This window comes from Lissotriton vulgaris, chromosome 3_1 (assembly GCF_964263255.1).
Source record: "Lissotriton vulgaris chromosome 3_1, aLisVul1.2, whole genome shotgun sequence".
Classification (NCBI taxonomy): Eukaryota; Metazoa; Chordata; class Amphibia; order Caudata; family Salamandridae; genus Lissotriton; species Lissotriton vulgaris.
In genome coordinates, this window is record NC_141689.1 from 2,107,755,835 (window position 1) to 2,107,779,254 (window position 23,420).

General features: G+C 49.8%; 1 protein-coding gene across 1 annotated transcript in view; it reads right to left on the reverse strand.

The window, feature by feature from the left end:
- SLAIN2 (SLAIN family member 2) overlaps positions 1-23,420 on the reverse strand; it is a 443,253-nt gene that overhangs the window by 185,573 nt on the left and 234,260 nt on the right. The window lies entirely within an intron of this gene.

Below are 23,420 nucleotides of genomic sequence, written 5' to 3' on the forward strand. Positions count from 1 at the left end.
GGATGACTCACATGATATAACTGAACAACACTGCTTTGTTTTATGGAAAATAGTATGCCTCGGACTCTAAAACATGCGCACGTCATTGTAATCCACTAACCAAAGTTTCCTCGTGAGGTTGTTTTGGTCACCCAACTAACTCATATTGGTTTACTTAAAAGTTTCCTTCCAGTGTTTTGTTCCAAGATGTATATACATAACAAGCTATGGATAAACAGGGAACACCATCATGGTGACTGAGCTAAACCTAGTGACCAAGCGCTTCTCTTATTACCACTTCCTATGCTCCGTGTGCAAAAATTACACAGTTTTAGGGCACTTGCTAACTCAACTGAACTTGCAAATAACTATGTAGTATTTCGATCTAAACACATTCAATAATGTTAATTTAATTACAGATTTCATTAATTATAAAAAAAAGCTTGTTCCACTTTTGACACCTGACAACACCTGGTTTACATGACTCAATCTAATCTTAAACACGATAGAAAAAAATGTTTTACTTTATTTCCAAGCCCTGACAAGTTTGAGAAACGTATTGCATACTATAGGATTTTACGTGAAACTAACACAAGCTCGTTCATTTCTTTACCTCGATGGTACATGATCCTAAAAGTTTCATTAGGTTTCTGGTGAACGTTCCACATCTTTCATAGGAAAAATAGCACTGTGAAATAAGATGATGCTCCAGAGGATTATTTATAAATGTCAAAAGTAGACTAACGAATGATCCATGGAGATTTTAAAGGCTATTCGACTAGCTATCTCTGCACCTACATTGAATAAAAATATTCAGAAAAGTACTAAACACATTTAACTACAGATCAGAGAAAGCTAGGCAGGAAGCACCAAAATAAATAATATATTGCATATCATGGTTGACCCTTAATTCTTCAACATATGCTATGGCTTGATAAGATAATCCTAATGGATATGCCACATCTGTCAATGTGTTGAAAGTTTAGATGTTAGAAAGTAAGGTTTAAACCAGATATTGAGATGACTGGGGATACCGAGTAGTATTTGAACACGTTGTATAGACTGAGTGACTGCGGTAAAATGTAAATAATAACATTGTATTGGAATTAATCAACTATGGGCCAAGTTATCCTGTGACACCAAGTGCGGTATAATACCCAACATGTATTAATGTTCTGTATTGACCGTGTTAAAAATGTGTTTTTATGGAAGTTATGACATTTCTATTGCAAACAACAAAACAGATAAAGACAGGTTAAAAATCCGTGTACATGGAATTAGCTGTAGGATTTTCAAGAGGGGGATGACCATGTCAGACATTCAGATCACTGAAATAGAAGCAGTAAGAACATAAGAGTTTTTATATGTCTGAAATAGCTGGGAGAGTCTTATTTGTTGCGGTAAAAAACACAGAGGGAGGTAAACAAGAGTTATGAGGATAGCCAGATTTTATATTGATTATCAGAAGGGTGAAGATTGATTCCGGAGCAAATACCAAATATGTGACCGAAGTATACCATAAGAGTTCCCATTGTTCTTTTTTATCTTTCACTCAAGCATAATGAATCAAAGTCGAAACCACCTTAAAGCAGTGTGCCGTCCATTGCAAATCTTAACTACATTTGGGGATCCTACTTGTACTTCTACCATACGACAAAGATTTCCCCATCCAATAAGAGGAACCTATTCAACAAATTACTATCACCTGTAGTACTTGTAACCCAGCTCCACCAGTACAAGGACAAACAAGAGTCCCAAACATTAAGGTTTTCAACAGACGGCACACCCCTTTAAAGCAGATTAGACTTCGAGACTTTCTACTGCTTTAGTGAAAGTTACAAGAAAAATAATGAACCCACCATAATCTTGCTACACGTATGTTTGGAGATGTTCCGCAGCATGAGAATAATATGAATTGCCCTGATGAAGTTCTGATGAAAGAATGAACTTGTTGGCTGGACTGATCTAGTGATTTTTCAATAAAGTTATGGAACAAGGACAAGCCTTTGTCCTGGTTAACAATTTGGAATCATGGTAAGAATGATTGCTTCATGGTGCACGACAGTCAGAATGGCCTAATATACAACAGGAACACTTATGTTGTGCTTCCTCCACATATTTGGTATTTTCCTCAGTTTATAACATGACCTTATAGGTCTAATTACCCACAACTGAATTAATACGGTTACATATGCAAGTCTATTAGCACGGTTGCCTGTTTGTGCGTTCAGAACTTTTTAGACTAAGCAACAAGTAATTGGACTTAAAGAGTAAAGCGGCAGTTTCCCCTCGAGGTAGACAAAGAGGGTGAAGTTGCGTATTTTGTTGTGGGAAAATAACCAGAGAGCAGCTCACAAAATTTATAGGAAGGAGGTGTGGAATGATCTTTGCAGGGGGAGAGAAGAGTATGCATGGTCCAAAAAATAGTTTTCCTAGAATTGGTTAATGACATTTTGACACAGTATCGGTGGAGCAGCTGTGTGGAATCACTGTTTTGTAACTTCTGAAGGCAGATAGATAAGTAATTGTATAAGCAGGAAAATAATTCTGTCTCCAGGCTCTCTCAAGCACTTCACAAGAATGCTTGCTCAAGGTAAGATTGTTTGTGTAACATGGAACGGAAGGCTGTTTATGTGTGCAGCAGCCTAAATTTAACAGAAAGGATTGAATCAACTGTGGTCGATAATCCAAGAGTTGAAATTATTAGCCTTCTAATCCATTAGGTCAGTGAAGGAGTGATTGTTCTAATTAAGAAGAGTTTCAAAGTAATGATATTGGACAACCACTTTCGCAATTTATAGCTCCAAGGGACTGAATGGGAATCATAAGATTGGCAGTTATTAAATGGTGGTCTGTCCATCCCAGCTGCAGGGGAGGAAGCACCAGGACTTTAGCTAAAGAAAAGAAAACAGGGTCTAGCAGATGACCAGCAGAATGAGTAGGCAAACAAACTGAAGATTAAACCCATGGCCTTCCAACTGTGTACGAGGGGAAAGTGAAGGGTAAGTTGTGCTTTCGCACCAGAGATAGAAACCTACCACTAAGAATATAAATTTAGAGGCAGTTAGCACATATGGAGACAAATAATCTCCCAAATCATAACAAAACTCAGAAAGAATTCCAGGCAGATGAAAGAAAATTGCCATGGTATAGAAGACTGGAGCTCTAGGGTAAATCGAGCAAATTAGGAATCCTATTGAAACAAAACACCCAATGGGAGGGGGGGGGTGGAGTATAGATATAGGACTTGTGGAAAATAATTGTTGAAACCACCTTCAGGGCGGTTAGGATGATCAAAATGGATAATTTAATAACTCAGAAAAATGTGACAGCAGTGTCGGGAGCTGATGTGGGGGCTAGCCATGTTTTTGGTATGCAAAAAATGCCAAAGGAATCATCAATTACCAGATCGTTAATTCCTTTGGCATGCTTGGGTGATGAACAAAGGTTGAGAAGGTAAACTTTTAAAAAGGATGGAGACTTAATGGTACAGCTATAAGGCGAGCTTAAAGGAAACAAGCATTTACAATGCAATAGGTCTCGCCTTCCCTAAAGTTATAGCAATTGGCATTGTCAAGGACGTTTTATTTATGTGTTGGTTTTGAAAACAGATACATAAATGGCATTGTCATTTACAATGCTATTAGCTTAATCTCTCGCAAATGCAAGACCCATTGCATTTGCAATGCAATAGGTCTCGTATTTACGCGAGTTTGAGCTATTGGCATTGCAAATAACAATGCGTTTTATTCATGTTTCAAAAATCAAAACATAAATAAAAGGTCTCGCACACCATGCTCTCTCTAGAACACATACTGCTGTCTCACACTGCTGTCTCTCTCACACACACTGCTGTTTCTCACACACTGCTGTCTTTCCTACACACAATGCTGTCTATCATACACAATGTGGTCTCTCATACACACTGCTGTCTCTCACACTGCAGGTGTGGGATGTGGGTTTCCAGCTCATGTCTGGAGGGTGAGCGCTGCTGCGTTTCATGGCAATTGTTTTTTTTTTTACATACTCCCCAGGGCATTAGTGGTAGCTTCAGAAGCTTTTGTTTTGGGGGGAGGGATGTTGGGGGTCAGATCTCAGCCCAAAGCCCAAAGCCCCCGACCCCTCTTCATGACTTTGTGCCCTCATGCCTCGTAAACGCAATTGGCTTATGATTTTGTCCCTTCATAGACACATCCCCTATAAGATCTTTTCCCCAAACCCCCTCCCCCTATTGTGAAATGTATCTGCAAGGTGGCATGCATGGGCAGTAATTTTGTGGCAGTCAAGGTAGCACTTCAACAACAAAGTAAGGAGTTAAACCCTATCAGTTGGTCCCAGCCTCTGTAGAGGGAGGGCAAGGTGCGTTAATCACAACCCCAAACGGGACGTCCTTTGTCCTTTAGAAGACCCCTGTAGGAAGGTACATCCTGACTATGGTTGCCCCCAACTTTTTGCCCTGTGTTTTAGCTGGTTTTGGACATAGTCGACCTGGGACCCTGCCAATCAGGACCCCAGGCCTACTGCTCTCTCTTTAAAATGGATTCCATGTACCCTAGGTACATTTCCAATTGGTACTGGGCCACCCTATCAGACCCTGTAACTCAGGGCATAGGTGTACCCAGGGCTGCCAGGGGCTGCAGCATGTATTGTGCCACCCCTGGCTGGCCTCCTAAATTTGACACAACTGGCTGCATGACAGCTGGGGCAAAGTCGTGTAATCACCCTTTGCTGTAGGTGTAGTATACCTATACCTAACCCTAACATGGACACACAGATTCCTATCAGTCACTCCTATGGCAGGCCTTGACAATCCTGAAGGCAGAGTGCTTGGAATCGTGTGAGATGGTGCTCTGGCATGAGCTGAGCCTGTCTGCAGCTTGCGGAATCAAGTCCTAATAGCTGCTCCATGATATCGCATACCATATACTCTTAAGTGCATTATAATCCTCGCGGTTAAATGCTATCTTTGGTATTGCTTTATCAAAACATGTCGAGTAAGGTGTCATACGAATTGGAATACTAACCCCTCGCCAATTCTGGCGACGGGGTTAGCATTCCACCCTTCTAGAGGGACACGACATGTATGTAACTGTGAACCCCGGTTAAAGTTAACTGAAGCCTCAGCTCCACAAAATGGATGCTGCCACCACAGACACGAGTCTGACCCCCTACAGCTGGGAGTCCTTCCAGCGAGGGGAGCCTGGACAAAGGGTTTCCTGTCAGGGGCGGTGCTAGCACCGTCCCAGACATGGTTTTGTGTATCCTGGGTAGGCAGGGCTTTACAGGAAGGTGACTGCTGAGTGGCACCCCGGTGCTCACTACGCATAGGCCGGTCTGAACCAGTTCCAGGGGCACACCAGCCCCTGGCCTGGGGAAGTCCGGCATGGCTGAGGGGTGTAACCACCCCCCACCTAGTCCCACCCATAGGCAGGACCTAGTCACCGGGTCAGCCCCCTTTTTTAGTATAAAGATGGGAGCGGGCCCCCTGTTAAAATTAGATCATCTTTGGAATCAAGATACCACTTTCTTCGAAAGGACTTCACGATTTCTTCTTCAAGATTCTCCCTTGTGGCTAAGGAGTAGTCACCCTGCATCCGCAGGCACCATCCTAAAGAACACTGCGGTCTGCTGCAAGTCCTTCATCACGAATCCGACGACCCAGCTCGACGAGACCCGGCTTCCCTGGCACCTCTGACCTCTACTCACCTCTACAGCCCAGCTGAGAACCGTGAGTGCGACGAGACCTCAAGGGACCGACGATCGCCAAGACTGCACGACATCTTTACTGCAAGCCCACCGTGTCCTCCACTGGTGAGTGCTTTGGGGTCCGAGAAGCCCCGACCCTGCGCAGCTCCAGCACCCAAGATCAGCCCCCCTGCATCTCCACGATCTGCGTGGGGCCCTTCTGCTGTTTGCTGTGCACCGCGTTGTTTGGCTACTAGCCGGCTGGCTTGTGGCCCTCTGAACGACGCCCAACGACTTCACGACTGCTGGTCTGGTTGCTCCAGGCTGGCCTTTGCTTCCTTCTTCAAGAGAGGCACCCCGGACCCTCCTGGTCCACTCCAGACGCCATTTTAGGTCCACCGCGTGGGCTTGAATTTGCCAAGGCTTTGTTGCCCAATCCTGGGTCCAGCGACGCCGACAGCTTCTATCTTCGTGGGACAGCTCGATCCTCCATCCTGGTCGCCGACAACGCCTCCTGGTCCGTGAGATCTTCGAGTCAAGCGTCACCCACTCACCTAGTCGAGGTGGCTACCATCCGGTGCCCTCCTGGTGCCCACTGACTACTGGCTAGTAGTCTCGAACTTGGTCCCCTCTGCTTTCAGGTGTCATCTATCTTCAAGATCCAGGCTTGGATCCGACTGAACTTTCTTCACTGGTCACCGGCCAGCATCTTTTCTTCCGGCTCCTGGTCCGTCTACGAGGATTCCCGACGTCTTTTCAGACCTATGCAGCTGCAGCCCCTGGGCTAGGTAACTTCGGCATTTCGGTGCCCCAGCATAGCCTCACTATCCAAGGGTCAGAATCTACTTTCGTTTTCTCCCTACCAGGTCGGGTTCGCCCGAGAACACTAACTTTCTAATTCCTAGCTACCATAGACTTTTGTCCCGCATCTCGCGTGAGAGTGCACACACTGCACCCGAGTCCCCTAGGCCTCCTAGACATAATCTAACGATTCCCTAGTCAAGTCCTAGCGATTCCAAAAGCTATTAGTACTGTACTTACCTGCTAGGAATTTCGCATTCCACTTTCAGAGTATATGGTTTTCCGTGCCCCTCGGGCATTTGTATATACTGTGCTAACTTAAGTATTTTTGTAAGAGTTTTGGTTTGTGCTTAGTACCCTGTCCTCATAAAGAGTACAGGGCTGTTGTGATCTTTAAATAAATAACTGTTTATTTTCATAACACTTGTGTGGTGTCCTTTCACTTGGTATTCAAGGGGTATATGTGTGGTAAACAGCTGGCTTAACGCGCCCTCTCGAGTCTTTAGCCTTAGACTGCTCGTATCCACGCTACTAGGATAGCTGGTCTATAAGGTTGACTTACAACCAATCATCAATAAGGGTTGCTGGACTGATACATAGTGTTCACTAGAATAGTGAGCACTGCATATCAGGCCACCTTCTCACATTGGTGAGCAGCGGTTGGGATTTGAGCTTGCTGTTGTTTTACCACACGTATCCTAAGAATATCTTGTTGAAAGATCACATAAAGGACTGTTAGGTACATATAACTAAAGCTTAGAATACTCTGAGTTCTACTGAACCAGCTGTTGTAGCTCCTCAAGGCTTAGCACACCTTGGCTGCAACTCTTAGCAAGGGATCAGTAGGTAAACACATAGTGTAGGTAGGTGCATCACTTACACCACACTAGAATCAGCATGTCAGACAAAGGAGGAAACTCTGAGTATCCCCTTGTGTCAGTGGACCTTCCACAGGTCACTTCTAAATATGCTGCTCTTAGCTTCCATGAGATGAGACAAGTGTGTACTCTCAGGAAACTAAAACAGGGGTCTAACCCCACCACTTCCTTTCTGATTGGTCTCTTAGAGGCTTATGATGCCAGTAGGGCTGGTAACCCAGACCCTTCTAATCCAGAAGGAAGTTTGCCCTCCTTACAGGGTCCCTTTGATATCCATCCCCTCCATGAGGCAGATGATGCTGAGGAGGAGGATGAGTTGTCTGGGGATGAGGCAGATAAGGGACAGGTAGAGGTCAGTAGACTAACCCGGACCAACTTAAGCAGACATGAGAGGGACTCTAGGGGAGCCCTGGGGCCACTCTCAGGTCAGCTTAACATTGGGAATGGACGAGTTAGGTCTCTATCTAGAGGCTCTAACAGATCCCTTCATACCAATGGCTCTCAACGTTCCTCTCAAAGGGGAATGACATCTCCCCAGAGGAGAGTGTATGAGGCAAAGGAAAAGGCAGCCAATCTGAGGATTGAAAGGGAAGAACTTGCCCTGGCCAAAGAAAGGCTTGCCTTTGCTAGAGAGCAACAATTGAGTGGGGCAGTCCCCACTGGTGGCAGCAATAATCCTAGCAATAGGGAAAGGAGTTTTGATAAAAAGCACCTGAATAAGATAGTGCCCCCCTTTAAAGAAGGGGATGACATCCACAAATGGATTACTGCTTTGGAGAGAGCCTGCACTGTGCAGGGTGTTCCCCAAAGTCAGTGGGCAGCTATCTTGTGGCTCTCCTTTGATGGTAAAGGTAGAGATAAGCTCCTCACCACAAGGGTGGAGGATGCTAACAATTACCAAATCTTGAAGAATACACTGGTTGATGGGTTTGGTTTAACCACTGAACAATACAGGATGCTGTTCAGAGACACCCAGAAAACTCAGTCTCAAGATTGGACTGACTTTGTTGATTGTGCCACTAAGGCTTTTGAAGGCTGGCTACTGGGTAGTAAGGTTACTGATTTTAAAGGATTGTATAATCTAATTATGAGGGAGCAAATCTTAAATAATTGTCAGAACCAGTTATTACATCAGCACCTGGTAGACTCTGATCTGACCTCTCCACAGGAATTGGGTAAGAGGGCAGACAAATGGGTCAGAACCAGGGTTAGGCCTAAAAACCAGGGTGGTGACCAGAAAAAGGAATCAACCAAGCCTCAAGAGAAGGGTGGGGATAAATCCTCAGAGAAGACTTCCCAAGGGCCCCAAAACTCCAACAAGGGTGGTGGGTCCCAGAACACTCCTTCAGAACAAAAGAAACCTTATTGCCATACCTGTAAACAGGTGGGTCATTACAAAAGTGATGTCAGTTGCCCTAAAAATGGTAATAAGGGAAACATACCCCCAGGTAATACTCCTAAACCTCCTGTTACCACTAGTGGTAATCCCCCAGGTGGTGGGAGTGCCCCCAAGAATGTGGTGGGCATTACTTTGGGCAATCAGGAGGACTATGGCCTAGCCAGGTTCCCTGACCACACTCTTGTCTGTGAGACTGGCATGGGGTTTGCCAACTTCACTACTGGACCCCACATTTTGGGAAAGTATAGACAAGAAGTTTTAGTGAATGGTCGGAAAGTTGAGGCATTCAGAGACACAGGGGCCAGCCTCACCATGGTGAGTGACCATCTGGTCCCCTCTGCTCAACTGACCCCTGGTTTTACTTATCAGGTGACAGACATTCATGGAGTGAAGAGAAGGCATCCCATGGCAGTAGTCAAGCTCAGTTGGGGTAATGTCACAGGGCCCATGAGAGTGGCAGTGACAGATAACCTACCTGTAGATTGCTTACTGGGGAATGACCTGGAACTCTCAGCATGGGCTGAGGTGGAGCAAGAAACTCACTCCAGAATGATAGGCCTATCCAGACAGGTTAGTGGGGCAGTAATAGATACAGCCCCAGTCCAAGCACCATTCCTCCCTGAAAAGGTTGGAAGGGCAGTGGTAGCCACTGCCCAGGCTCAGACAGACTTTCCAGAACAGGATAGGAGGGCTGTGACAGTCACAGCCCAAACACAGACTGAGTGCCCTCCTGAAAAGGTTGAAATGGTCTCAGCCTCTACTCAAACAGATAGTGAGGTTGTGAAGCCTGAAACAATGGATCACTCCACTCAAACAGAGAGCATTGAGGAGGAAGAAGAGTCTTCCCCCTCCCAGACACTAGGTGAGAGCCAGCCTCCTCAGGGAACTGACTCTACCCCTGTTGAAGGAACTGCCCCAGAGGTAGTCAGGCCTAGCCTGGCAGAGCCCCTGATGGCAGTGGACCCTTCCCAGGTGGGACCCAGTCTGGAGCAGGTAACCTGCACCTCTCTACCCTGCCTCAGTCAGCCCAGGGCTGTGGAGGTCAGGGAGGCCAGTGGTGGACCCAAAAGGGCCCCCTGTCCAAAAGAACCCCTTAATCAACAGATTAGGATCACTGAAGCTGGTAAACCTAGCCAAGTGAAAATAGAACAGACTCCTGAGGGATCCCCCTTAAAAGTAGTTAGGGAACTCCCACAGCTGGACACTGGTGGGCACAGCCAAACATGGGGCCTAAAAACCCCAGACCTGACCTGTACCTCCAGTAAGCCAAACAGAGGGACTCAGCCTCCAGCTTTAGGTAGCCAGAGGCTGACCCTGAGAGCTCAGTGCATCTCAGCTAAAGAAAGAAAGGCACACATGATGGATGGTGATTGGAGGAAGTTGAGCCCAAAGGTAGAGGAGCCTCACTTCAGTACTCCAACCCAGCATCAGCCTTCTTCTTTCCCAAGACACACCAGAAACAGAGATTCCCTATGGTGGAGACCCTCAGATACCCTTAGGGTGAGGGGTTGCCTAGTGGACCATGACACAGGGGGAAACCAAGCCAGAGCTGGTCCTTCCTTATATGGCCACTTAGGTAATAGAGGCTTACCTGGGCAAGGATAGCCTTATCTCCTTTCGTTTGGGGGGGGGTTGTGTAGGAAGGTACATCCTGACTATGGTTGCCCCCAACTTTTTGCCCTGTGTTTTAGCTGGTTTTGGACATAGTCGACCTGGGACCCTGCCAATCAGGACCCCAGGCCTACTGCTCTCTCTTTAAAATGGATTCCATGTACCCTAGGTACATTTCCAATTGGTACTGGGCCACCCTATCAGACCCTGTAACTCAGGGCATAGGTGTACCCAGGGCTGCCAGGGGCTGCAGCATGTATTGTGCCACCCCTGGCTGGCCTCCTAAATTTGACACAACTGGCTGCATGACAGCTGGGGCAAAGTCGTGTAATCACCCTTTGCTGTAGGTGTAGTATACCTATACCTAACCCTAACATGGACACACAGATTCCTATCAGTCACTCCTATGGCAGGCCTTGACAATCCTGAAGGCAGAGTGCTTGGAATCGTGTGAGATGGTGCTCTGGCATGAGCTGAGCCTGTCTGCAGCTTGCGGAATCAAGTCCTAATAGCTGCTCCATGATATCGCATACCATATACTCTTAAGTGCATTATAATCCTCGCGGTTAAATGCTATCTTTGGTATTGCTTTATCAAAACATGTCGAGTAAGGTGTCATACGAATTGGAATACTAACCCCTCGCCAATTCTGGCGACGGGGTTAGCATTCCACCCTTCTAGAGGGACACGACATGTATGTAACTGTGAACCCCGGTTAAAGTTAACTGAAGCCTCAGCTCCACAAAATGGATGCTGCCACCACAGACACGAGTCTGACCCCCTACAGCTGGGAGTCCTTCCAGCGAGGGGAGCCTGGACAAAGGGTTTCCTGTCAGGGGCGGTGCTAGCACCGTCCCAGACATGGTTTTGTGTATCCTGGGTAGGCAGGGCTTTACAGGAAGGTGACTGCTGAGTGGCACCCCGGTGCTCACTACGCATAGGCCGGTCTGAACCAGTTCCAGGGGCACACCAGCCCCTGGCCTGGGGAAGTCCGGCATGGCTGAGGGGTGTAACCACCCCCCACCTAGTCCCACCCATAGGCAGGACCTAGTCACCGGGTCAGCCCCCTTTTTTAGTATAAAGATGGGAGCGGGCCCCCTGTTAAAATTAGATCATCTTTGGAATCAAGATACCACTTTCTTCGAAAGGACTTCACGATTTCTTCTTCAAGATTCTCCCTTGTGGCTAAGGAGTAGTCACCCTGCATCCGCAGGCACCATCCTAAAGAACACTGCGGTCTGCTGCAAGTCCTTCATCACGAATCCGACGACCCAGCTCGACGAGACCCGGCTTCCCTGGCACCTCTGACCTCTACTCACCTCTACAGCCCAGCTGAGAACCGTGAGTGCGACGAGACCTCAAGGGACCGACGATCGCCAAGACTGCACGACATCTTTACTGCAAGCCCACCGTGTCCTCCACTGGTGAGTGCTTTGGGGTCCGAGAAGCCCCGACCCTGCGCAGCTCCAGCACCCAAGATCAGCCCCCCTGCATCTCCACGATCTGCGTGGGGCCCTTCTGCTGTTTGCTGTGCACCGCGTTGTTTGGCTACTAGCCGGCTGGCTTGTGGCCCTCTGAACGACGCCCAACGACTTCACGACTGCTGGTCTGGTTGCTCCAGGCTGGCCTTTGCTTCCTTCTTCAAGAGAGGCACCCCGGACCCTCCTGGTCCACTCCAGACGCCATTTTAGGTCCACCGCGTGGGCTTGAATTTGCCAAGGCTTTGTTGCCCAATCCTGGGTCCAGCGACGCCGACAGCTTCTATCTTCGTGGGACAGCTCGATCCTCCATCCTGGTCGCCGACAACGCCTCCTGGTCCGTGAGATCTTCGAGTCAAGCGTCACCCACTCACCTAGTCGAGGTGGCTACCATCCGGTGCCCTCCTGGTGCCCACTGACTACTGGCTAGTAGTCTCGAACTTGGTCCCCTCTGCTTTCAGGTGTCATCTATCTTCAAGATCCAGGCTTGGATCCGACTGAACTTTCTTCACTGGTCACCGGCCAGCATCTTTTCTTCCGGCTCCTGGTCCGTCTACGAGGATTCCCGACGTCTTTTCAGACCTATGCAGCTGCAGCCCCTGGGCTAGGTAACTTCGGCATTTCGGTGCCCCAGCATAGCCTCACTATCCAAGGGTCAGAATCTACTTTCGTTTTCTCCCTACCAGGTCGGGTTCGCCCGAGAACACTAACTTTCTAATTCCTAGCTACCATAGACTTTTGTCCCGCATCTCGCGTGAGAGTGCACACACTGCACCCGAGTCCCCTAGGCCTCCTAGACATAATCTAACGATTCCCTAGTCAAGTCCTAGCGATTCCAAAAGCTATTAGTACTGTACTTACCTGCTAGGAATTTCGCATTCCACTTTCAGAGTATATGGTTTTCCGTGCCCCTCGGGCATTTGTATATACTGTGCTAACTTAAGTATTTTTGTAAGAGTTTTGGTTTGTGCTTAGTACCCTGTCCTCATAAAGAGTACAGGGCTGTTGTGATCTTTAAATAAATAACTGTTTATTTTCATAACACTTGTGTGGTGTCCTTTCACTTGGTATTCAAGGGGTATATGTGTGGTAAACAGCTGGCTTAACGCGCCCTCTCGAGTCTTTAGCCTTAGACTGCTCGTATCCACGCTACTAGGATAGCTGGTCTATAAGGTTGACTTACAACCAATCATCAATAAGGGTTGCTGGACTGATACATAGTGTTCACTAGAATAGTGAGCACTGCATATCAGGCCACCTTCTCACAACCCCTCACTCACCAACCTAGATGCTTCATCATCGGGGTCCCACCTAAACAGCTGAGTGCCATTCAGGTGTGCTGCGACACCTGACTACAGTGGAGCTGGTTTTCTTTTATATGTGCAAGACAGGTAATCGTGTGTTTAAAAGGTATCCACTACTACCCACTCTAAGACTTTATTCTGGAGTGTTTTGGATACTTGTTAAAATGTGGGACACCAGTTGCCTTGTTAAGTGGGCTATCGGTGTATAAAATAAGACTTATAGTGAGGTTGAAACATGTAGACCTCTTTTTAAACTATGTGCAATTGTAAGGTTTTCTTCAGGACCAATGTTGTACCAGCGGGATGGTATGCGCACGCTAAGGCGCACCCTATCCACGTTGGTGACCTAGTTAGAATCACAAAATGTGACTCTCTATTAAAAGTGTGTTCTTCTCCTGTGTTCCCGGGAAAAAACCTGAGGAAGAATTATAGGGAGAGGGTTGTGGGTAACAGACATACACGTACAAACATATAACATTGATATATCACTCCGTGCTGGGTGCACCTCGTGTGGTACAGGCACCACCAGTGCGAATGTCTGGGGGCGGACCGGTGTTGTAATGGCAGGTCAGAATACTGTATTATATGGCCAATATAACCACAGAAGATTCGTGCTGATAGGGAAAACAGGCGTATTTCTGTGCGATTTAACCAACAGGATACTGGTTGTGCGTTAGCCAACATCCCGGTGTGTGGCCCACGCTGGTGAGAGGGGCGGTAGCACCGAATGCTAAGCTAAGTGAGTGTCGTGCCTCGTGGTTGAGGGATCTAAGAAGACTGTGCTCGTGATCTGTGTGAGTTTAAAATAGGTACATTGAGACTGTACCTGGGGGCGACGCGCTATCCGATGTGAGATATGAGCGTCTGTGGTTCTCATGCGTACGAGCGAAACATATAATATTACGAGTGAATCACAATAAAGATATTCGCCGCTTGGTTAAGATAAATTCTTACTAGGAGCACTGGTATTCAAGGCTCCATGAGCCTCCCCAAACTGGCAGTATCCAGACCTCGCTAAGATCTGTCAGGAATAGAAAGCGAGGTAATGGGGTTTGCCTCAGGTCATGAAAAGCAGGGCATCGGCTGCCCAAATGCAACAATCTTACTTTTAGAGGTGAAGACGGGCGCCTTTCGTGCCTATGCCGTTCGACGGGAGCTCCGTGGTGTTACTGTACGGGTCATTCGTCCTGGTAATAAGGAGTTGACCGTTTCCGGGTGGGGCGTGGTTTGCGGGAACGTGTAACTCCTGACTAACTACCAATTGGAATAGACAACAAAGCCCCTGCACTATACAATATTAATCCATTCTTGGTAATGCTGGTGTCAATTGAAATGATTGGTTATGTACATCAACACTTTCAGTGTAACACTTCGAGAATGACAAGTCATCAAATAGACATATAAGAGTTCAAAAAGACGTTCTGTTCTTGGTGTAGTATATCAGTTTATTGTTCCTTTATATAGGCCAACACGTGTTTCATCACAGGGAACACACTGCGAATCTTCAGGGCCTCATGTTAATACGGGCGAATTAATGTTGGTCAAGAACCCGTTGGGGCGGTACTTGGAATATATACTTTTTGGACTTTCAAAACGTTCGAACTCGCTGTCCGCGTGATAGTTGAATCTTAATAGTTAACGATAGGAGCTGTGACCGGGAGGAGACGATAATGTAGTAATGCTCGGGTAAATGTAGGCGGGTACACCTTTTTCGTTTAGTACTCCCTCTTGAAGTTCCCGGCGCCGTTTGACAATGACGGTCCGAAGTGTTAATATTGTATAGTGCAGGGGCTTTGTTGTCTATTGTTATTTGTGTGGATCTTCTTGGTCCAACCTTGAGCGGTTGTGAGGGATTACCGCTCGCCCTATTGCCTATATTGACTACCTCATGTTACATTTCACTTTGCGGCTACTCAGGTTGTGCGCCTAATCACTCTGGATGACTCAAAAAACCTCCTAGCTGTATACTGTCTAACTACCAATTGGATGCGGGGGCTCGCCTCTGAGCTCTGCCGCGTCACTTGTAGTCAGGTGAAATCTTGTCCAATCAGAGTCGGAGCGTTTCGTGACTGCTAGCTGTAAGTGCGGATTGAACAATGGAAACTTTAAGTTCCGTTAGTGGCGTGTATGCGGACAAACTGCAAAGGAGTCCGTGACTCAATGTTATACGTGGGGCCAACCTAGGGGTGCTCAGTGTTGACCCAGATTGATGGTTTGTTTACAGTGTAAATCCTACAAGCTACATTGGCGTCTACATAGAGCGTAGGCAATGCAAAGCGCCAATGTGTCATGAAAAGATCATGAGAAATACGTGCGCACAGAAGGTTGTGCACGGTTATGTACACAAGGGGGTGCCCATGATTGCATCGTGGATCAGAGAAGGTATCTGCGACGGGGATTCAGCGGGGATATAAGATATGAATGAATCCAATGGTCATTCAGTACTGGTGGACATATCAATGGCTAGATTGTCGGAGGTTAGTTTTTCAGAGCCAGACATCTATTGGGGCCTTCCTTGTCATGTCTTACAACTGTCTACGATGGTAGTTCAATAGACAGATTATCCAAGGGTGTAGTGGACTTGCATTGTTTGGTCACACCACTGGACCACTGAATTCCATGGAATATTGTCATTCAAGCCGGTTTTGTGTGTTGAAAGCCTATAAATCCAACTTTGCTCCTTCTCGAAAAGACGTTGGGTTGGGTTGGTGTCCCTTTCGACCTGTTCTATGATCGTCCATTTGATGTCATTGGGACTGTGTTTCATGGATATGAAGTGTTCCGTCAGTTTAGTCATTGATTTCTGGCAACAAATGGTGCTCCTGTGTTCACAGATGCGTTGTTTTATTTTCCTGCCAGTCATTCCTACATACCTTAAGTTGCAGGGGCATGTGATCAGGTATACCACGTTAGTGCTATTGCAATTAGTATTTGATCTGATAGTCCACGTTTTTCCATGTTCCAGATCAAGTGTCTTCTTGTTCTCAGTGAGAGGGCAGACGCTGTAATTTCCACATTTGTAGTGGCCCGTTACCTTGGGCAGGCCCCAGGCGTTGAGTACTGTTGGTTGTTCCACAGTCGGTGTCCTGTGTCGGGTGTTCACTACACAATCGCGTATGCTTCTCGCCCGCTTGTAGGAAAACAAGGGCTTATCCCATTTGAGGTTGCCTGTATTCATTATTTTCCAATGCTTGTTAATAGAATTGGAGACCAGGTTGAACGCAGTACAGTAGGTTGTCACACATGTAAGAGGCATATCTTCTTGTGTCCTGGCGGTTTCCCCCAGGAGCACCTCACATGGTGGATTCCTCGCTCGTTTCTGGCATTCCTTGAGGATTCTGTCAGGGTAGCCTCTTGCTTGGAGTTTAGATGTTAGGTCTCCCGCCTGATCCCGATAGTCATTGATTTTACTGCAATTCCTCCGAATTTTCAGATATTGCCCATAGGGCAAGTTTTCCCTGAGGGGTCTTGGGTGGAAGCTGTCAAACTTCAGAAGGTTATTCTTAGCAGTAGCCTTAAAGTGTGTTTTGGTTTCCAAGTGTCCTCCTTCCTTGGTGATGGTCAGGTCTAGGAAGGTCATGGTTTTAGAATCCTTTGTGTGTGTAAACTTCAGATTGTTGTCTTGGGAGTTTATCCAATCAAATAATGCCAGAAGGGTTGTTTCTGGACCCTGCCATATTGTCAGAACGTCGTCTATGTACCGCTTCCAGAGGAGAATGTGTGATGCAAAAGGGTTTTGATCGCCCAAGATGAATCTCTCGTCGAAATCGAACACCTAAAGACCTGCCACGCTGGGAGCAAAGGTACTCCCCATAGAGGTACCCCCTATTTGCAAGTATAGGTACCCCTCAAACTCAAAATAGTTCTTTATAAGTGCTAATCTTGCACATTCCAAAACAAAATTCCTGGGAGTCCTGTGCGTCCATTCTTCTTTATTCAGAGCCTTTTCCAGTACTTTGAGAGTGTCGTCCTGAGCTATGCTCGTGTACAGGCTCTCTCTGTCAAAGCTGACCAGTATGGTGTCATCGTCAATCGTCATCTGGTCTAACAGCTGTAAAACACTCTTGGTGTCTTTCAAGTATGTGGTGGTTTTTTGAACCAGGGGTTTCAGGAACACGTCGCAGAATCTCGAGAATGGTTCCAGTAATGAGCCTATTCCCGATACAATTGGCCTACCAGGTGGGGGATGCTTGTTCTTGTGCATCTTCGGGAGAGTGTAGAAGTATGGTATCTTCCCTTCATTGCTGCACAGAAAATCAGCTTCTTGTTTAGAGATAAAGCCCCTCTCTTCACCGTGGTCAATCAGGGACTTTTTCATTCCTCAGTTCGGATGTCGGATCATGGCTTAGCTGTCGGTAGTTGTTGACGTCAGATAGTAATCGCAAGCATTCTGCTTGGTACATAGTAGTGTCTAGTACTACCACCCCACCCCCTTTGTCCGCCGGTTTTATTGTGATAGTTTCACACATCTTGAGGTTATCCAGTGCAGTGCTTTCTGCCTTGGTCAGGTTCATGAATGGTTTTTCAGGTTGGTAAGCCTCAATATCATTGAACACTGCTTGTTCAAAGGTTGCGAGCTCCACCGGAGTCGTATGTGGCGGGGGGATGAAGGTCGACTTAGTGCGGAGGCCGGTCTCTTTGGGGTCAGAATTTATTATTAGGACTGTTCTTTTCGAAGAACACTTTCAATTTGAGTTTCCTGAAGAAGCTTGCAAGCTCACCGTGAATTAAGAATTTATCAAAGCGTGGTGTGGGGACGAAGCCCAACCCCTTGTTCAGGACTTGTGCTTCTATTGGCGATAGCGGTCTAGTCGCTAGGTTCGTTACTAGGTCTTGCTGCTGCTCGGTCCTGCTGGTTGGTTCTTGCTCCTTGTGTGGTTCACAATTGGATCCTCTGCTCCCCAGTGTACTTGGGTCGGACCTCTTCTTTTTCCTCTGCCACTTCCGCCCCTCCATAAAAAAGGAGGCCTGTAGCTGTTCGGTGGGAGCATTGGTTGAGGAAACTGGGAGCACTGCAAAAATGCAGCGTACAATTCATTTATTTTCTAGTCCACTGCAGGCAGAAAGCAGATCATGCAAAAAATGATTTTGCTCCTGATTCACATTTGCATACTACGGCTAAGAAAAAGAAAATAATTGCGCACGCAAACTGAGCCGCACACACACACCGAGCTGCACACACACCGAGCTGCACACACACACACCGAGCTGCACACACACACACACACACACACACACACACACACCGAGCTCTACACACACACACACACACACACACACCGAGCTCTACACACACACACCGATCTACACACACACACACACCGATCTACACACACACACACACACCGAGCTCTATACACACACACACACACACCGAGCTCCACACACACACACCGAGCTACCTACACACACACACACCGAGCTACACACACACACCGAGCTACACACACACCGAGCTACACACACCCCTTCGAGCTACACACACACCTACACACACACCTCGAGATGCACACACACACACAAACACACCGAGCCGCGCACACACACACACAAACACACCTCGAGATGCGCACACACACACACAAACACACCTCGAGCCGCGCACACACACACACACAAACACACCTCGAGCCGCGCACACACACAAACACAAACACACCTCGAGCCGCGCACACACACACACACAAACACACCCCGAGCCGCGCGCACACACACACACACACACACCTCGAGCCACACACACCTCGAGCCGCACACACACACACCTCGAGCCGCACACACACACACCTCGAGGCCAAAACACACACACACCGAGTCCCACACACACACACCGAGCCCCACACACACACACACCGAGCCCCACACACACACACACCGAGCCCCACACACACACACACCGAGCCCCACACACACACACACCGAGCCCCACACACACACACACCGAGCCCCACACACACACACACCGAGCCCCACACACACACACCGAGCCCCACACACACACACACCGAGCCCCACACACACACACACCGAGCCCCACACACCCACACACCGAGCCCCCCCCCACCGAGCCCCACACACCGAGCCCCACACACCGAGCCCCCCCCCACACACACACACACATACCGAGCCCCACACACACACACACACCGAGCCCCACACACACACCGAGCCCCACACACACACACACACCGAGCCCCACACACACACACACACCGAGCCCCACACACACACACCGAGCCCCACACACACACCGAGCCCCACACACACACCGAGCCCCACACACACACCGAGCCCCACACACACACACACACACACACACACACCGAGCCCCACACACACACCGAGCCCCACACACACACACACAGAGCCCCACACACACACACACAGAGCCCCACACACACACACACACACACACACCGAGCCCCACACACACACCGAGCCCCACACAAACACCGAGCCCCCCACACACACACACCGAGCCCCACACACACACACACCGAGCCCCACACACACACCGAGCCCCACACACACACACACACACACACACACCGAGCCCCACACACACACACCGAGCCCCACACATACACACACACACCGAGCCCCACACACACACACCGAGCCCCACACACACACACACCGAGCCCCACACACACACACACCGAGCCCCACACACACACACACCGAGCCCCACACACACACACCGAGCCCCACACACACACACCGAGCCCCACACACACACCAAGCCCCACACACACACACACACACACACACCGAGCCCCACACACACACACACACCGAGCCCCCCCACACACACACACCGAGCCCCACACACACACACACACACACACACACACAGACACCGAGCCCCACACACACACCGAGCCCCCCCCACACACACACACCGAGCTCCACACACACACACCGATCTACACACACACACACACACACACCGAGCTACCTACACACACACACACCGAGCTACACACACACCGAGCTACACACACACACACACACACCGAGCCCCACACACACACACACACCGAGCCCCACACACACACACACACCGAGCCCCACACACACACACACAGAGCCCCACACATACACACACACACAGAGCCCCACACACACACACACAGAGCCCCACACACACACACACACACACACACACCGAGCCCCACACACACACCGAGCCCCACACACACACCAAGCCCCACACACACACACACCGAGCCCCACACACACACCGAGCCCCACACACACACACACACACCGAGCCCCACACACACACACCGAGCCACACACACACACACACACACCGAGCCCCACACACACACACCGAGCCCCACACACACACCGAGCCCCACACACACACACCGAGCCCCACACACACACCGAGCCCCACACACACACACACCGAGCCCCACACACACACACCGAGCCCCACACACACACACCGAGCCCCACACACACACCAAGCCCCACACACACACACACACACACACACCGAGCCCCACACACACACACACACCGAGCCCCCCCACACACACACACACCGAGCCCCACACACACACACACACACACACAGACACCGAGCCCCACACACACACCGAGCCCCCCCCACACACACACACCGAGCTCCACACACACACACCGATCTACACACACACACACACACACCGAGCTACCTACACACACACACACCGAGCTACACACACACACCGAGCTACACACACACACACACACACACCGAGCCCCACACACACACACACACCGAGCCCCACACACACACACACCGAGCCCCACACATACACAGAGCCCCACACATACACACACACACAGAGCCCCACACATACACACACACACAGAGCCCCACACACAGCCACACACACACAGAGCCCCACACATACACACACACAGAGCCCCACACACAGCCACACACACACAGAGCCAACACACACACACAGAGACAACACACATACACAGAGCCAACACACACACACAGAGCCAACACACACACAGAGCCAACACACAGAGCCAACACACACACAGAGCCAACACACAGAGCCAACACACACACACACACACAGAGCCAACACACACACACAGAGCCAACACACACACACACAGAGCCCCCCCACACACACACAGAGCCAACTCACACACACACAGAGCCCCCCACACACACACAGAGCCCCCCCACACACACACAGAGCCCCACACACACACAGAGCCACACACACACACAGAGCCAACACACAGCCAACACACACACACACACAGAGCCCCCCCCACACACACACCGAGCCACACACACACCGAGCCCCCCACACACACACACACCGAGCCCCACACACACACACACCGAGCCCCACACACACACACACCGAGCCCCACACACACACACACACACACCGAGCCCCACACACACACACACCGAGCCCCACACACACACACACACACGGAGCCCCCCACACACACACACACACACCGAGCCAACACACACACACAGAGCCCCACACACACACACACCGAGCCCCACACACACACACACACACACCGAGCCCCACACACACACACACCGAGCCCCACACACACACACACACCGAGCCCCACACACACACACACACCGAGCCCCACACACACACACACACACGGAGCCCCCCACACACACACACACACGGAGCCAACACACACACACAGAGCCCCACACACACACAGAGCCACACACACACACACAGAGCCACACACACACACACACAGCCAACACACACACACAGAGCCAACACACACACACAGAGCCCCACACACACACACACACACAGAGCCCCCCACACACACACACACACAGAGCCCCCCACACACACAGAGCCCCACACACACACACAGAGCCAACACACACACACACACAGAGCCAACACACACACACACACAGAGCCAACACACACACACACAGAGCCAACACACACACACACACACACACACACAGAGCCAACACACACACACACACCGAGCCCCACACACACACACACCGAGCCCCAACACACACACACACACACACCGAGCCCCACACACACACACCGAGCCCCACACACACACACACACCGAGCCCCACACACACACACACACACACCGAGCCCCACACACACACACACACCGAGTCCCACACACACACACACACCGAGCCCCACACACACACACCGAGCCCCACACACACACACCGAGCCCCACACACACACCGAGCCCCACACACACACACACCGAGCCCCACACACAGCCCCACACACACAGAGCCAACACACACACACAGAGCCCCACACAAACACACAGAGCCAACACACACACACAGAGCCAACACACACACACAGAGCCAACACACACACACACACCGAGCCCCACACACACACACCGAGCCCCACACACACACACACACTGAGCCCCACACACACACACACACCGAGCCCCACACACACACACACCGAGCCCCACACACACACCCAGAGCCAACACACACACTCAGAGCCCCACACACACGCACAGAGCCCCACACACACGCACAGAGCCCCACACACACGCACAGAGCCCCACACACACGCACAGAGCCAACACACACACACAGAGCCAACACACACACACAGAGCCAACACACACACACAGAGCCAACACACACACACACACACCGAGCCCCCCCCCACACACACACACACACCGAGCCCCACACACACACACACACACCGAGCCCCACACACACACCGAGCCCCCCACACACACACACACCGAGCCCCCCACACACACACACACAGAGCCAACACACACACACAGAGCCCCACACACACACACACACAGAGCCAACAAACACACACAGAGCCCCACACACACACACAGAGCCCCACATACACACAGAGCCCCACACACACACAGAGCCCCACACACACACAGAGCCCCACACACACACAGAGCCCCACACACACACAGAGCCCCACACACACACACACAGAGCCCCACACACACACACACAGAGCCAACACACACACACAGAGCCCCACACACACACACAGAGCCCCACACACACACACAGAGCCCCACACACACACAGAGCCCCACACACACACACAGAGCCCCACACACACACACAGAGCCCCACACACACACACACAGAGCCCCCCACACACACAGAGCCCCCCACACACACACAGAGCCCCACACACACACACAGAGCCCCACACACACACACACACAGAGCCAACACACACACACACACAGAGCCAACACACACACACACACAGAG